The 15,177-nt window shown below is 38.3% G+C and overlaps 1 pseudogene; it reads left to right on the forward strand.

Moving 5' to 3' along the window:
* The first annotated feature begins 1,063 nt into the window (after window positions 1–1,063).
* Window positions 1,064–14,542, forward strand: LOC126947203 (centriole and centriolar satellite protein OFD1-like; annotated as a pseudogene).
* Window positions 14,543–15,177: the final 635 nt, after the last annotated feature.

The following is a 15,177-nucleotide window of genomic DNA, read 5'->3' on the forward strand; positions in this document are numbered from 1 at the left end:
TGACAAGAGGCCTGGCCTTCTCAAAGAAGCATAATTTCAATAATGTCTAACAGCTATGTATTTTTGTTCTTCAAAAAAAAAATCCTGGATTTTGTAAACATTGTAAAATTTCCCCTGCCCCTTGGGAAACATACAAGGTATGTCTACAATACATAATTTTAGAAAGTTAAGGAGACAAATCTCTAGAGAGCCGTCAAGTGTAATTTCTGGGTGCCCTATCTACCTCCTTTATCTGGGGCTCAGAATAGCCAAATGAAAACGCCTCTGGTTGTGCAATCCCAGGAAGACGTCAAGTCGGCTCTTGCCCCTATAATAAATGCACAATGAACGTGGTGCTACTAAGGTGTAAATTTCTTTCTCATTGTAGTAAAGTTTTACACATAAATCCAGACTTAGAAAAGTTCCCTGATGACCATGATAGACATACACAGGCTTTCCAAAATTTAAACCAACTATATCATTTACGTGAAAAATGCAGTTCATCTATTAAACCACGTTTTAACTACTGCTGATAAACAGGCAGCAACACAGGCAGGCAGCTAAGGAATTTGAAGATGAACAACTAGCATCCTATAGTAAGTCAAGGAATAAATACAGGTGAAAGATGAAGTGGATTAAAAAAAAAGAATGACTGTTTCCAGCAGAAAGTAGAACAATGCTGTTTGAAAACCCTAATTGAAGCCTTAGTAAAGCCATAGGTGACTGAAAAAGAAAACACTTTCTACTGTGCCTATTAGCAAACTTCCAAAGAACCAGAACAAAACTTCTTAATTACTCTAAGCTGTCCTTGTTCAATCACAAGCCAGAAACAAATATCTTGGGCTGTTTGGAAAGGGTGAGAGAAGCTTTAGCAAGTTGTACCTGTCTCCTCATTCAATCAAGGTATAGACCATGTTATAATACTTGTTTGTTTCTCAGTCATCCTGTTATAACAAAACTACAGAAGCAGGCTGTGGGATCAGATAGCACTTTGGAAAACCTCTTGGGGTGGATTTTTTGTTCTTTTCAAACCAAAAAGAACTGAAAAGAGGAGACCTAGGAATTAGCGGGATGTCCTAAGATAATGAAAAAGATTTTACTGGCCAATTCACAGGCCTACAAGATCCAGAATCCCCAAGATGCACCTGCTGATTTCTACTACTGTGACAAGCCAGGGCACTTTAAATGGAATGTCCCAGGTAAAAAAAAGAATATACCTCAACCTTGTCCAGCCTGTGAGGGAGACCAGTGAAAGTAGAAATTTTCCCAGAGACATAGGTCTCCAGGTCCTGCGTGTGTTTCCCAGATTGTTCAGCAGGAATAATGGTTCCCCAGGCCTACCGGCCTTTGTGATCTAGAGGATTCAAGTAAAAACTTGTGATCTGGAGGTAAATTGGAAATTAAACAACAACAACAACAACATTTTTCTAAATTCAAGGGCCCTTTTTTCTCTTCTTCTCTCCAATCCAGTGCTCTCCTCCTCCAATAGTGAAGAGAGCTAGCTATCTAGCCGTATATAGATAGAAAGAGAAGTGTCCCCAGAAACTTTTCAGCCCACTGGTCAGTGCCTGATTTCCACGTAAGATAAAGAGCACCCTGGAAGAAAAAAAAAAAAAGCATTCAAGCTGCAGATACCAATAAATGAACTAGAACAGGAACTTGTGTCTGAAAGCATGTCTGCGGCTACACAGATAGAAGAACCTCCAGCTCCAACTCACTCAGAAACTTGCAGAAACTTCAAGCTTACTCAAATCAGAAAACAAGGCCTGAAATAGGAATGACTTTGTACATTTTACAATCCGTGGGCTTCCAGAAATGTTTCTTTTCCTTTTGTGAAGATAAACTGGCTGAGAGAGTGAGAGCAAGTGCCTTCCAGGGAACACTTTTCTTTTCTTCTTGGATTGTGATCCCCACCTCTATGAATCATTACTTCAGCCTCAGATTAGTTCTGGACAAAATCCTAAGCCATGGTTTCACTTCAACTCCTAAAAGTTTGTTGGTTAAGCTGAATAACCACTATGAATATTCACTTTAATCGCTAATAGGTACTGGTCCAAGGTCTGAGGCAAAGCTTTCTGATTGGAGTGGGATCTGAGTCCTCAGGCGCAACTAAGTCCCACATTTTTGAAGACAGACCACAGACTAAGTCCATTTCTTACCATTCACAACACACAAAAACCCTAAACCCAAGTTTCATATTGGTTAGCCCATTTTGATCACATCTCTGCTGGCATCGAGCATTTTTCTTTTGCTTATTAAATTTTCTCTTCAACATTAGTACTCTTTAGTCTTCTAAAACATGTCTGCAATTTTTGTTCTTCTGAAACATGGAAATGAAACCCACAATATTACCTTAGATAAGTAGAGACTGTTATGTGTTTGTGCACTGGTGAGATAATAACAATAGCAAGATTGTGATGGGCTTCCTGGGAATGCACTAATGCTCAGCTAAACTATCTGTAAATAAACTAAACTAAACTAAACTAAACTAAAATAAAATAAAATACACTTTCGGGCCTCAAAATCTACTCTAAAGATCAGCTCTCTCAGACTGCAGCATGGTTCTGCTCTTATCACAAGAGACCAACGTACAAGTTTAAGTATCCTTTAAACCCATTTTATTGACATATATTCAAAAGATACTTATATTTTTCCCATTCATAAATCTTGCTTTCTCTAAAAAGTTTTTTCTCTCGGTCTACTAAATTACATTTCTCCACTCTATCTTGACACTTTTGTTGCATGCATAAAAGGTTCTTGGATAAAAGTTGATAGTCAGGGGCTTCTTTAGGTTAACAGACAACACAGCAAAAATTGTCTTTTATGAGAAATCTGCATTTCTTATGGAGTCCTTGCAATTAGAAGTGAATAATACCTCTGAAAATCTGTCTCTTATCTGTCTCTTTCTTCCAGGTATGCTTCTTTCTTTCTTCTCTTTCTTTCTTCTTTCTTTCTCTCTCTCTCTCTCTCTGTCTCTCTCTTTTTCTCTTTCTTTCTTTTCCTTCCTTTCTTCCTTTCTTTCCTTTCCTTCCTTCCTTCCCTTCCTTCCTTCCTTCCTTCCTTCCCTTCCTTCCTTCCTTCCTTCCCTTCCTTCCTTCCCTTCCTTCCTTCCTTCCCTTCCTTCCTTCCTTCCCTTCCTTCCTTCCCTTCCTTCCTTCCCTTCCTTCCTTCCTTCCCTTCCTTCCTTCCTTCCTTCCCTCCCCTTCCTTCCTTCCTTCCTTCCTTCCTTCCTTCCCTTCCTTCCTTCCTTCCTTCCCTTCCTTCCTTCCTTCCTTCCTTCCTTCCTTCCTTCCTTCCTTCCTTCCTTCCTTCCTTCCCTTCCTTCCCTTCCTTCCTTCCTTCCTTCTCTTCCTTCTCTTCCTTCCTTCCTTCCTTCCTTCCTTCCTTCCTTCCTTCCTTCCTTCCTTCCCTTCCTTCCTTCCTTCCCTTCCTTCCTTCCCTTCCTTCCTTCCTTCCTTCCTTCCTTCCTTCCTTCCTTCCTTCCTTCCTTCCTTCCTTCCCTTCCTTCCTTCCTTCCCTTCCTTCCTTCCCTTCCTTCCTTCCTTCCTTCCTTCCTTCCTTCCTTCCTTCCTTTCCTTCCTTCCTTCCTTCCTTCCTTCCTTCCTTCCTTCCTTCCTTCCTTCCTTCCTTCCTTCCTTCCTTCCATCCTTCCTTCCCTCCCTCCCTCCCTCTTCCCTTCTTCCTTCTTTCCTTCCTTCCTTTCTGTTTGGAGACATGGTTTCACTCTATCACCAGGATGGAGTGCAGTGGTACTCACTTGCATCTTTGCAACCTCTGCCTTCCCAATTAGCTGAGATTAAAAGTGCATACCACTATGCCCAGATAATTTCTGTATTTTTATTAGAGGCAGGATTTCGCCATGTTGTCCAGGATCTCTTGACTTCCTGAGTTTTTGAAATGAGACAACTAGGTTTTTTAAATATACAATCACGTCATATACAGAGACCATTTGACTTCCTCTCTTCTTACTTGAATGTGCTTTCTTTCTTTCTGTAGCCTGATTGTGCTGCTCAGAACTTCCAGTACTATGTTGAATAAGAGTGGTGCAAAAGGTGAACGCTTTTCTTCTGCTAGTTTTCAAAGGAAATACTTCCACCATTTTTCTATTCAGGATAAATTTGGTCATGACTTTGTCACAAATAGATCTTATTATTTTGAAATATGTTCCAACAATATCTAGTTTATTGAGAGTTTTTAGCATTAATGTGTGTTGAATTTTATCGAAGGCCATATCTTCATCTATTGAGATAATCGTGTATTTTTGCCATTGGTTCTGGTTATGTGACAGATTATATTTATTGACCTGTGTATGTTGAACCATTCTTGCTCCCAGGAATAATGCCATCTTGATCATGGTGGATATGCTTTTTAATGTGCTTCTTAATTTGTTTTGCCAGTATTTTACTGAGATTTTTTGCATCAAAGTTCATCAGGGATATTGGCCTGAAATTTTGTTTTTTGTGTTTCTGCCAGGTTTTGGTATTAGGATAGTGCTAGCCTCATAAAATGAGTTAGAGATTAGCCATTCTTTTTCTATTATTTGAGGCAGTTTCATTAGGAATAGTACCAGCTCATTGGGGTAACTCTGGTAGAATTTGGTTGTGAGTCTATCTGGTCTTGGACTTTTCTTGGTTCGTAGGCTTTTAGTTACTGCCTCAACTTCAGAACTTGTTATTCAACTATTCTAATCATGCCAGAGTGTGCCCTGGCCAGAAACTCAATAACCATGGGTAATGCGGGGGTTCTCATTGTTATCCCCAGCAAGACTCACATACGTGTTTTTAGTCTGGCAGCCCATGCTAACTGTACTAGGCTGAGGAATGCCTATTTATTTATTTATTTATTTATTTATTTATTTATATAGAGGCTAAGCATGCCTCAGAATGATAGAACAGGTTTTGAGCTTGCTCCCATACTCTCCACTCTGACGAAGGCTGAACCTTGGATTCATGGCCCATGCAACAAAATGATACTCTGATGAGTGGAGGAACACCAGGGCTCTTTTCTCATGCTAATTGGATAAAACAACACAGATACAAGTGGAGTGGTTTTAAGGAGCAGAGAGTTTAGTAGGTAAGAAAGAAGGGAGAAGAAGGAAGAAGCTTCCCCATAAAGAGACAGATGGAGTAGGGCTCCAAAGCCAAGAGAGGAAACCACAAATGAGATGGAAATCTGGCAATTATATGAGGAGGCTGGGGGAGGTGTGTGTGATTGGCATGGGCTCAGGGGATTGGTTTAACCAGGCATGTCACTCACACAGTCCATGAAAAAAACTATCCATAACGTTAACCCTAACCCTCCCACCCTAGTCTTCTAATATGCAGATGCAGGGTGCCATGATGTTCTGCAAACATGGGGAAACAAGGAGACAGCCATGTTGCCTCCAACATGTTGGGGCAAGGTCAAGGAGAAGAGGGCAGGAATTACCATGTTTGTGTGGACCCAGTTTCTAATGGCTGGCATTTGCCTATCAAAATTTCCCTGCCCAGCTGTTAGAGCTGGGGTCTTCCTGCTAGACAAGAAACATTTCTGGAGATGCTTCAAAAGAGACAAAAATATTCCAAGGACTTTTTTCCTCTCTATCTGTTTAAAATAATGTCTTAATTACTTTTATAACAATTATACCTCCATATTATTGCTTTGTATTATTTGCTTTTTCAAAAAAATTATGCCATATGTAAATTTTCAATTTTTATGAAGTTAGATTGATAAATATCCCTATTCTTTTCATGTTTTGTAGCACACTTGGGAAGGCCTTTTCTCAGATTTATTCTTAAAAGCTATGACTGGATGCAATGGGATCATGCTTCTGATCCCAGCACTTTGGGAGGCCCAGATAGAAGAATTACTTTAAGCCATGAGTTTTAGACCATCCTGGGTGAAAAAGCAAGACCCTGCATCCACAAAAAATTAAGTTAGTAGCACATGGTGTATGGTGGTGCATGCCTCTAGCACCAGCTACTTGGGAGACTGACGGGAGGATTGCTTGAGCCCTTGAGTTCAAGGCTGCAGTGAGCCATGATTACACCACTGCACTCCAGTCTTTGCGACAGGGCAAGACTCTAACAAAAGAAAACAGAAAGATATATGATGTAAAAAATGACAATGTCATAAAAATATGATTGTGTAAACAGTGACTGAGCAGTAGCTGAATCTCTGAAACAAAACTATATGCATTGTGTTTTTAGGATATCTTATGCATTTTAAAAAATAATTGGCAGAATATCATCAAGCTAAAGAAAGATGTAACATGGAAAGTCAGACAAATTTGACATTTATCAGAGATTCTCTAGGTAATTATAGCCTTCTTTCTTAATTTCAGTTCTGCTGTTCTCATTTTGAATGAAGGAAGTTACCTGATTTACCACGTTGTGTGGTTGCTCCTTGAACTGAAGGGATGTATCCTGCAAACAACAAAGGAATTTTCTTCTTCTGGAGTCATCTTGCGGGGCCCAGGAAGTGCTCTCCAATGTCATTTCCTAACCTCATGAATGCCATGGCTACTTTAGCCAAAGCATGCAGGGATTCAAAGGCCCATATTCTTCTTTGCTTTTTGAGTTTCACATCTATTAATTGGGTTGTTCTTCTTCATGTCTTGTCTTAACCTTACAGTCACCAAGATAGAAGATTATAGACTGTGTGCTTTACAAAGAACTGGGGAAGACTTTAACTCATCACTTCGTTTCATAGTTGAGGATATCGAAGTTTTCAGAGGGAGAGCAACTTGGAAAGAGTCAGTCTGCATCAGAACAGAGAGTGGAGTCCAGATTCTCCCATTCATGATCTAAGAGCTTTCTGTACTCTTCAGCCGGTCTATAATACAATCCTGTCCTTCAGTTTTGTGCTCAGTAGAGATTGGAAACAGCTGTTTCAAATGATGTGATGAATGGATTTCCTGGCCTTCCTTACTCTTAAATAGTAACAGCACCATATAAGAAGATAAGTTCATAATTTGTAAAATGATTATATGGCTATGCCTTTAATTAACTATAGGTTTAATTCCATTAGAAACATATTACTTGCTAATTATCAAGCAGTGCTGTCAAATTTGTGAGCCACATATATAACCTTAAGTTTTCTTGTAGCCATGTTGAAAACAGTGAAAAGTCACAGGTGAAATTTACTTTAGTAATATATTTAACACAATATATCAAAAATATTATTTCAATATGTATTCAATATAAAAACACTAATGAGGTATTTCACATTTATTTTTTGCTAATGAGGTATTTCACATTTATTTTTTGCACTATGTCTTTGAAGTCGCATGTGTGTTTTAGATTTAAAGCACATCTCAGTTCAGACACGTCACCTTTGAAGTATCAATGGTGTAGGCTGGGCGCGGTGGCTCACGCCTGTAATCCCAGCACTTTGGGAGGCCGAGGCAGGCAGATCATGAGGTCAGGAGATCAAGACCATCCTGGCTAACACAGTGAAACCCCGTCTCTACTAAAGAATACAAAAAATTAGCCGGGTGTAGTGGTGAGCGCCTGTAGTCCCAGCTACTCGGGAGGCTGAGGCAGAAGGGCGTGAACCCAGGAGGCGGAGGTTGCAGTAAGCCGTGATTGTGCCACTGCACTCCAGCCTGGGCGACAGACCAAGACTCCGTCTCAAAAAAACAAAACAAAACAGAAAAACAAGTATCAATGGTGTCATGTGGCTGGAGGGACAGCGTTTAGGAAATACAGAAAATTAGGTGGAAAAACATGTCTAAAGTCATGTCTACCAGAAACAAACACTATCAATGTTATAATCTACTTTTGCCAGCCTTTCCCCACCTGTTCATACTTTTTTGGGGTGTGTTATACACGGTCAAGATTGTACTCTGAGTTCAGATTTGCACTCTGCTGTGTGGTTGATTTTGATCCATAGTTGGGTTGAGGGCCACTGGACTAATGGAAGAAAGAGTCATGGTTATACTGTTATGTAGTCACTTATTCAGCTATATTGGTATTTATTCTTTATTTGTAAAGTGAGGGAGTTGAAGTACATGATCTTTGATTTTTCTAAAGGTATTATTTTGAATCTGAAGTCAGCTTTAACCAAAGTCCAATAAAGAGCTCTCTTCCTTAACACTTAGCAAGTAGGAAGAGACTCCAGTATTTTTTGACTTAAACTATACTGTTGGATTTCTTTTTCCTTCAACAATTTATTATGAACATATTTAAACATACAGAAAAGTTGAAACAATTATAGTGAACCCTTGTATACCTACCACTTGGATTCCACTATTACATTTGTATTATACTTGCTTCATCATTTTTATCTGTCCATCCTTTCCTTCATCTTACTTTTTTTGTGTATTTCTATGTAAATTGCAATCACCCGTGCTTTACCCTATATATATGCTTTACTTTTGAAGCAGAGGTCTGTCCTCTTACACATCTGTCCATGTTTCTATGTCCTAATTTGGCATGCTATTTTTTAATAGCTCAGAAGCTTCAGCTTACTGATGATCAGTGTACTGATGATTACCCTCAGTATATCAAGTGTGAGTCTTTAGAAATAAATCTAAATGAATAAAAGAAATAGAAGACAAATTTTGGGCAGAAATGTGTCAAAAGGTAAGCTTTATCTTGTTACTGTTAACAAGAGGGATGTTTCTGTTTGTCTTCTAAAGCCTGAATCTTAGGTATATCAAAAAATATCTAGACATTTTAATAAAAAATGGGATACTCTACTGCTGTGCATATTATTTTTATTTCCGATGACATTTGTTTATGCCTTTTGAATAAGTCTTACAAATACAGTGGATGAGATACAACTAAAAATAAAATAAATGTAACATATTTGGACAGAGCATTAATGTTGAACCTAGCTGGAAAGAGAGAATTTATTACTGTCCTTATAGTATGATACTTGGAATTTTTAAATTTTTGTGATCAATTTGCAGTTGAAGTTTTGTAAAGATGCTGAGAGAGCAAAAATTAAAATGAAAGCAAAAAGAAAGTATGAGAAGGAATCAGCTGTGTTTCAAAATGATATTGAGAAAGCCTGTCAAGAAAAATCTGAAGCCCTCACTCTTCAGAAAAAGGGTATCGATGAGAGAATTCAAAAGCACCAAGAGGTGATATTTACAACTATTGTGTGGCTATTTTCTGCAGCTATAAGTAGGTTGGCTTAAGATCCAGGAATGAGATGGTACAATTGTTGAAACAAGGATCCAGAATAGTAAAAGGGACCGGGGCCAAGAGTGCAGATAGAAGGAAGAATGAGCCTTGAAAAGGATACACAGATTTTCTTTCTCTGAGACTAGTGGAAAGGCAAAAAATTGCAAAGGTGAACAGTCAAGTTGGGATTATGAGAAACACACCCTAAATAAGCTCCATCTTCTCAGGCAGATTTGAGGGTTAGATCATGGGTTTTAGCAGCAGCTTGGAGATGCAGAGTAGCTCATGTGGCTGAGAGAAGAATATCTTTTTAAAGCAAAGAGGACTAAACACTTGTATTGAGGGCTTACCTGTGGTTGGGGGAGCCTGGAATTGACAGACCAAACCATGTGCTTGTAGGTGAGTTTTCGATTCTAACTCTGGGGAGGAATTTTAAGTCTCTCTCTCTTCTGCCCCTTTCAGTGATGGTGGAAGGATGGATGTGCTTGGGGAGTGAAGTTTGCAGAGCATAATTTATTTTATTTAACAAAGGCAGCCTACTTAATTGAAGATTCTGGTACTCTCTTGGGTAGTGAAGGGAATCAGAAGATAGGGCAGGTGACTGCTAATCTAAGGGGAAATGGAGGGTTCAGTGACAGTCTCAGTAACCAAGGACTAGATCTGGAGAGATTGGCAGGTTTCCACCTGCCAATGTGGCAGGTGGAAATGTGGCAGAATAAGGATGGTCCAAGAGTACAGAATTGCAGGATGAGGTTTCAGGTGCAACCTGGAAACCAAGCGCAGTTTGCTGCCATTGGATGAAGCCATGGAAATAAGGAAGGATGAAATTCCCTGTGGTGAAGGAGTCACCAGGGCTGCAAGGGTTATCCATGTGGTTGTTTGATCTAGTCACTGGGAAAGTAGCTGGACAAGAGATGGTGAAGATGAGGAGTGGCAGGGAGTTGGTGTTGTCAAGTGGGATTGGATCTATTTCTGTAAAATATCATATATTTTTTCCATGGGTGTGTCTTAAACCAGACTGGATTTACAGCAGTACGTTCAACCTACATCCAGAACTGCTGCTGCCAGATATTAAAAGTAGGAAGGCTTCCCCCTAGCATCCACACTTGCTCGGGTCTTCTTAATGAGACCTAAGTATTTTAATGCTAAGGGCACCCATTCTAAAATTTTGTATAGCATTTCTGGGAATTCGGCTTGCTTCAGCTATAAATATGAATTTTGAAAGCACCGATCTTTGCGCTGATTGGATTGTGTTGAGATGAATAACTTCATCAACAAGATAGGTGACTTACCGGATTCCTATTTATTTAACTCAGAGTATCTGAAGGCTTTGAGGAAGATTGCCATTCTCATAAAAAGCGTCATGTCTGTATTCCCTCACCTGGAATGTCAATCTTCTTTTCTCCCCAGTGAAACCATACTGCCTTTCAAGCCACAGCTTGGATGTCACCCCGGTGATGCCTTCCCTGACTCCCAGTGAGCGACCCATTTAGGCCTCATTCCAGTGTGCAGTCTTTATTTACCTTAGTTATAAAATCATCATATCTTATTGTGATTGTTTCTTCCTAAATATATTGTGAGGTATTTAGAGACGATGACTGTATTTATCTACCTTTTACATACAGTTCACAGTATGCTGCTTAACATGTGATTGATAGTAAATTCTTGCACTGTGAAGACATAAATGGAAGGATGGCCCATTTGTTTAGGCATTCATATGAGCTTGCTAACTCTGAGTCAGAATGATACATGAATAAACCGAAACATTCAGACAGCATCGGCACTAAAAAAATGGGGATTTTATTCTTTTGCAGCTTTATTTCTGAGTGTACACTTGGATTAATTTTCCTTCCTGAAGAATTTACAAAATTTTAGGTAAGGAGGTCAGGAGTGATAGCTCATGCCTGTGGTCTCAGCACTTTGAGAGGCCATGGAGGCATATCAGTTGAATCCAGAGTTTCAGGACCAGTCTGAGAAGCATGGAAAAATCCCATCTCTACAAAAAATGAAAATATCCCCGGACTTGGTGGTATGTGCCTGTAGTCCCAGCTATTCAGCAGGATCCTTTGAACCCAAAAGGCAGAAGTTGCAGCAAGCTGAGATCATACCAGTGCACTCCAGCCTGGGCAATTGATCAGGACCTTGCCTAAAAAAATTCTTTTTTTCAGATAAACCCTGAGAGATGTTAAAGTACTAAGTAGCATACATTACATAAGGGATGTAATGAATATTTGGAAATGCACTTTAACAATAATTGAGAAAGTCAATTTTTGCACAGCTAGAGTATCTAGTTGAATAAAATCGAAACCTTGCTTCTAAAAAGGTTATAAAAATTCCAGCTCAAAGCCATTTTTTTTTTTTTTTTTTTTTTTGAGATGGAGTCTTACTCAGTCACCCAGGCTGAAGTGCAGTGGCAACATCTCAGCTCACCACAACCTCCACCTCCTAGGTTCAAGTGATGATCCTGCCTCAGCCTTTCAAGTAGCAGGGATTACAGGTGCCCACCACTATGTCCAACTAATTTTTGTATTTTTATTAGAGATGTGATTTCACCATGTTGGCCAGGCTGTTCTTGAACTCCTGACCTCAGGTTATCTGCCTACCTTGTCTTCCCAAAGTGCTGGGATTACAAGTGTGAGCCACTGCAATCAGGCCAGTTGAATTCTCTTAAAGGTGAAATTGTTATCCTCAATATCTGTACTTTGCTTTTTGGAATTTAGGAAGCAGTTTATTTATTTAAATTGGTGTTGCTTTCATTAGCCTGCTTGCTAAAAATTAATTCTTTTCTATACAAATTGAAACAAAAGAAATTTATGCTGAAAGGCAACTTGTACTAAAAGATATGGATTTACTAAGAGAAAAAAAAGCAGAGCTGAAGCAGAGTTGAAGCTGTTGAACTGTAAGTAATGCATGCTTATTTTCGATATTCAGAACCAGATTGAAAAGAATTACTAAATATGTATAAATATTCCAATGCTTATTGCCACATAGTGTTCTTGTTTATAAATGTGATATCACCTAGCATTAGAAAGTGCAAGTTAAGAGGAACAAACACTAGAGATTTGCTTTTGAAATATTAAACGTTAAGATGAAAAGCAGAATGAGATGGTATAACCAGGCAATAGGAAGACCAGACAGATAATTTGGAGAGACTAAAAATACTTGAAGAGATCATATGTTTTGCAGTTAACTTCAGTCCTTGAGGTCTGATAGTTTTGTGTGTTTATGTATAGTAACTGAATTCCATATATCCAGGCCTGCACCTTTTACCAGCCCTGTGCTGCAAAAACTAAGTATAGTGGTCTGATTTTACTTTCACTGGATGAAACTATTTCTCATGTGTATTCACTTTTCTAAATACTCACAAAAGTTTCATCCTTTGGATCTTACCTGGGATTGATAGCAAGCTCACCTGTCTATAATTTGTGCAATAAGCCTTCTTTTCCATTGGAAATATGCTGTTAATCACACCCATAGATACTTCAGGAACCTTAGTTCATTAAGGAAATTTTCTCCATGTTTTTTAATGTTGTTTTCTAACTTTTATAGGTTTGATTTGTTTGATTGCAACTCTCTGCCTACATTACTCTCTTTTGGGCAATAATGAAAAAGTTGAATTGATCAAGAGACATGGGAAAAAAGGAACAACATTTGGGCAGAGAGAGTTCATTACTTACTTACCTGCATTTTCTCTACTCCTGTTTCCTGTCTCTCAGCATATAAACTGAATAAATGTACTTTACTTTTCCATGGCTTTCCAGATTACCAACAGAGGGAGCTAATACCTAGAACCTTGAACTGTTCTTAGACTGGTCAGTGTTTTATAGCACTTCTCAGGATGGCTGAATTTCAGTACCTGTGAACCCACCTCCCTGGCTTGGTAACTGGTACTATGATGGATCTGAAGTCTCATTATGAAGACCATTCTATTCTTATTTGGAAGCCCAGATTGATCCATTTATTTTTTGCCCTCTATTTTGGTACTTTTTAAATATTCAGACAATAGTTTTTGTTTTGTAGGAGTTTTTATTTGTTTCTTTATGTTTGTTTTTGTTTTAAGAGACAAGGTCTTGCTTTGCTGTTCATGCTGGTCTGAATATCCTGGGTTCAGGTGATCCCCCTACCTCAGCCTTCTGAAAAGCTGGATTATAATTGCAGGCAACCACACTTTGCTACATCTGATACATTATTAAATGACAAAAACAAATATTCTAACTTAAATATTGTTGGGCTAATTAATTGCATCCTGCAGTTAGAAACATTGTTATAAAAAATCAAGTACGTAACTACACTTTTGTCACTTTGTAACTAATAGGATTATTCTTTCATCCCAGAAATGATTTTAGCCATTTATCACCTGCAACCATTGTTTACGTGTTAATTATCTTCTATGTGAAACCACCTCTATTTTGAGTCTCTCGCTATTGTAGTTTATTTAATTTTAATATTTTTGCTAATTTCAGGACGCAGAAGCTCCAGGAAGAAAAACACAGAAGCGTGATTGAGGCACTTAGGAGATGGGAGCAGAATCTAAAGAGTCTTGAGGAGACCTATGACAAAAAGTTCAAGAATGAACTGCTAAAGTAATTGTTTGGCACTTTTAAAGAAGTACTATGTTTACATTAAGTTGGCAGAAACATAACAAAAACTGAAAAATCACATGTCTATGATTAACATCCTATGCAAATTTTAGTGTTTGAAATTTATCAATAGCCAATACTTTTCTGCATTTGAGTTAGGGTAGTTTTTAAAAAAAGGTATTGAAAAGGACATCCTCCACTATTCTTACTCATAGGTTCTGTAACATTTATTAGGGACTTGATTTGCTTTAATTTTCAGGGCACCTTGTGACTTGCTCAATTTGCATACATGATAAGCTGTACACTTTGAATTACAATCACATTTAGTGACGTTTTCCTCTACTCCACTTATACTGCCACAAAGTTAGGAATATTTAACAATACATACATTATACTTAGTGGTCATAGTATTTGTCAGTAAACATGTGGCTTTTATTCCTTCATGATTCTGCAAACCTGGAATCAAAAGAAAGAAACTAAAATGAACTATGAAACAACTCAACTTCAGTTCCTCTGGGGATTTATTTGGCCTCTGTTTATTGCCTTCTTCCTAATTTGTCATTGACATTATCTTACATAATACTTGTGAAGTTTTCCTGAGATTATTCTCTAAACAAATTCTATTTCTAAAATATACAGCAGCTCTTGCATCAATTTTGAAATGATGTATTTTACCCATACCTTCTATGTCGATTCCTATACTTAAACAGCTAACATAGAAGTTAACTGTAGTGATTGAATTTTTAAGAATAAATAAATTAAAGTACATATGTTAATTTTATATAGTTATGGAGCTAGTAAACTATTTGCTATCATTGTGACAGCTTCCTCAGCCTGCATAGTGTCTGTCTGGCTTTAGGAATCCTCATATGATTTTTGGCAAGTGTTGGAGTTTAAAAGTTATTCATCGGAGGAGTGTTTCTCTTTCCTTTTGGAGCCAAAAGGGCACCTTCTAACAGCTGGGTAAGAAAAGTGAAACTGTGAAAATATGCCTTTGGGTATTGCTAATCCAAATATAATAATTGGTACTTGTCTGTCTGGACTGTTCTTAGTCCCTGGGCACAAATGTTCTAATGTTTTAATTGGGTGTGGGCAGATAGAACAGGTGGATTGGAAATGGTTGTCTAATTATCCTTTGGGATTAAGTCTGTTATGGGCTGGGTAAATTTATTTTATTTGCTCCTTGTGTCAGTTGATACCAACTGAAAAGTGATGCTTTCAGTAACCTTGTGACAACACGACCCTTCATTTTGTGTGATTTAGCTTTATAGGATGCAGGCAGGGTTTTACTGGACATTTTATGTTCAGAAGTCATATCCTTGTCTTTAGTATTGAAAGACTTTGAAGTTTACACAATGACATGTTCAGTGCACTCAGGTACACCTTTGACAAAGATAAGCTACTGTATTGACAATGGCTTTTCCGGAAAGATAACCGAGAAACTCATATTAATATCCACTTGAACTAAAGGAGGAGGACCACGTCATTAGAATTAATCAACTAATTGA

Source organism: Macaca thibetana, chromosome Y (assembly GCF_024542745.1).
Source record: "Macaca thibetana thibetana isolate TM-01 chromosome Y, ASM2454274v1, whole genome shotgun sequence".
Classification (NCBI taxonomy): domain Eukaryota; kingdom Metazoa; phylum Chordata; class Mammalia; order Primates; family Cercopithecidae; genus Macaca; species Macaca thibetana.